The 2,500-nt window shown below is 52.5% G+C and overlaps 2 non-coding genes across 2 annotated transcripts in view; both read left to right on the top strand.

Moving 5' to 3' along the window:
- The first annotated feature begins 1,560 nt into the window (after nt 1-1,560).
- Nucleotides 1,561-1,714, top strand: LOC149222004 (5.8S ribosomal RNA). Its single transcript, XR_016249938.1, has one exon. It is a non-coding gene; the product is annotated as a 5.8S ribosomal RNA (ribosomal RNA).
- Nucleotides 1,715-1,961: 247 nt separating this feature from the next.
- Nucleotides 1,962-2,500, top strand: part of LOC149222003 (25S ribosomal RNA) — a 3,409-nt gene continuing 2,870 nt past the window's right edge. Inside the window, exon 1 of the ribosomal RNA XR_016249933.1 lies at nt 1,962-2,500. This exon is cut by the window's right edge and continues 2,870 nt beyond it. This is a non-coding gene — a ribosomal RNA (25S ribosomal RNA).

Raw genomic sequence — 2,500 nt, 5'->3', positions numbered from 1 at the left:
TTGTGCCATTGGTTTGGGGGGCTGTGTGCCTCTCAGTGACGTGCTCCAGACACTGGTCTCATCGTGGCCCTTGTCTTTTCTTTTGGTCAGTTTTAGGTTGTGATTTATTTGCTTGGTTGTTTGCTATGTTGTAAAGCTGGAAAGGGTGTTGTGCTGAATGCATGTGGGAGGGTGTGAAGAGGTGGGACGCTTTTTTGATTGGGTGCCTTGTTTGATTACTTTTTGGTTAGCAGACATCTACTCGGCGTGCTATTGAGCTTCTCTCTTTTCTTGGGATCTTTGTTTATTTGGTGTTGTTTTCTTCCCTTCTTCCTTTTTCCCCTAGCTTTACGGAGGAGAGGTGGGATTGTTGTTGATTGGTGTTCGGGAAGGACGAAAAGCAGTGCGAGTTCCCAGGGTGGCCACCCTAGTCCTTCTCGATCGTCGTCCCCTGCAATTCCCCCCTTTTTCCGAAGGCGCGAGGTTTGGGAAGCTTGTTCTCTATTTGAGCCTCCCCTTGCGAGCCGGTAGCCATGTTTGATATCTCTTGCTTTCCTATTGTTTTCTTCCCTTCTTGCTTTTGGCCCCTTGGCTTTACGGAGAAAAGGTGGGATTGTTGTGAATTGGTGTTCAGGAAGGACGAAAAGAAGTGCGAGTTCTGAGGGTGGCCACCCTAGTCCTTCTCGATCATCGTCCCCTGCAGTTCCCCCCCTTTTTGCGAAGGCACAGGGGTCAGGAAGCTTGTTCTCTGTCTGAGCCTCCCCCTGTGAGCCGGTGGACGCGTTTGATATCTCTCTTTCTTTCATGTTGTTTTCTTCCCTTCTTCCTTTCGGCCCCTAGCTTTACGGAGAAAAGGTGGGATTGTTGTGGATTGGTGTTCGGGAAGGACGAAAAGCAGTGCGAGTTCCCAGGGTGGCCACCCTAGTCCTTCTCGATCACCGTCCCCTGCAGTTCCCCCCTTTTTGTGAAGGCACGAGGTTGGGGAAGCTTGTTCTCTGTTTGAAGCCTCCCCTTGTGAGCCGGTAGCCACGGTTGATATATCCCTTTATCTCTTTTTTTTCTTCCCTTCTTCCTCGTGGCCCCTAGCGTTACGGAGAAAAGGTGGGATTGTTGTGGATTGGTGTTCCGGAAGGACGAAACGCAGTGCGAGCTCACGGGGTGGCCACCCTAGTCCTTCTTAATCGTCATCCCCTTTTGCCGAAGGCACGGGGCTTTGGAAGGCTTGTGCCTTGTTGTGCTTTCTTTTCTACCCTTTTCTTCCTTTCGGTCTGTAACTCTACGGAGAAAAGGGGAAATCGTTGTGGGCTGGTGTTGGGGAACGGCTAAAAGCAGTGCGAGCTCCTGGTGTGGCCACCCTAGTCCTTCTCGATCGCTGTTCCACGCATTTACCCCCTTTTTGCGAGGGCGTGGGGCTAGGGGAGATTGTCCTTTGTTCGAGCCTCCCCCTGTGAGGGGGTTAGACACCTTTGTTTCTCTTTCTCTCATGCGTTTTTCCTCCTTTTGCCCCTTGGCCTTACATTTGTTGTGGGGGGTGCTCCTATTCAGTTTTGTGGCCTATTTTTCGGTAATACACGTGGAAATGACTCTCGGCAATGGATATCTTGGCTCTTGTTACGATGAAGAACGTAGCGAAATGCGATACTTAGTGTGAATTGCAGAATCCCGTGAATCATCGAGTTTTTGAATGCAATTTGCGCCCGAGGCCTCGGTCGAGGGCACGTCTGTCTGGGTGTCGCATCCCATTCAAACGCACTCCCTGCAATATGCTAGGGAGCAGCGGAGCTGGTTGTCCATGCCCTGTGCGGTGCGGTCGGCTGAAATACCTCAAGCAATGTTTCGTGGCGTGCGTCAGCGAGCAGTGATCTTGTCCCCTTGGATGGGCAGTCGGCGTTAGTCGATGCGGGCTTTGTGTGGCATCGCTCGAACTTGCTTTGCTCTCTCTTGTCCTCCCATGGGGTAGGGCAGATTTAGCTCCAACTTTGCGACCCCAGCTTAGGTGAGAACACCCACTGAGTTTAAGCATATAATTAAGTGGAGGAAAAGAAACTTACAAGGATTCCCCTAGTAGCAGCGAGCGAACCGGGAAGAGCCCAGCATGAAAATCGGGCGGCGGCGCTGCCTGAATTGTAGTCTGTAGAAGCGTCCTCAGCGGCGGACCTGGGCCAAGTCCCTTGGAAGGGGGCGCCTGAGAGGGTGACAGCCCCGTCGGCCCGGGACCCTGCCGCATGATGAGGCGTTGTCGGCGAGTCGGGTTATTTGGGAATGCAGCCCTAATTGGGTGGTAAATTCCGTCCAAGGCTAAATACGGGCTAGAGACCGATAGCGAACAAGTACCACGAGGGAAAGATGAAAAGGACTTTGAAAAGAGAGTTAAAGAGTGCTTGATATTGCCGGGAGGGAAGCGGATGGAGGCTGTCGATGCGTCTCAGTCGGATGTGGAACGGCTCAGGCTGGTTCGCCCCTCGACTTGAGGTGCAAACCAACACGGGCTTCTGCATCGTCACAAGCACGGGTGGATTAC

This window comes from Pinus tabuliformis, chromosome Q, assembly GCF_031772625.1.
Source record: "Pinus tabuliformis cultivar Carrire ecotype Pingquan chromosome Q, CPIR1, whole genome shotgun sequence".
Taxonomy (NCBI): Eukaryota; Viridiplantae; Streptophyta; class Pinopsida; order Pinales; family Pinaceae; genus Pinus; species Pinus tabuliformis.
This window is presented reverse-complemented; position numbering and strand designations above follow the sequence as displayed.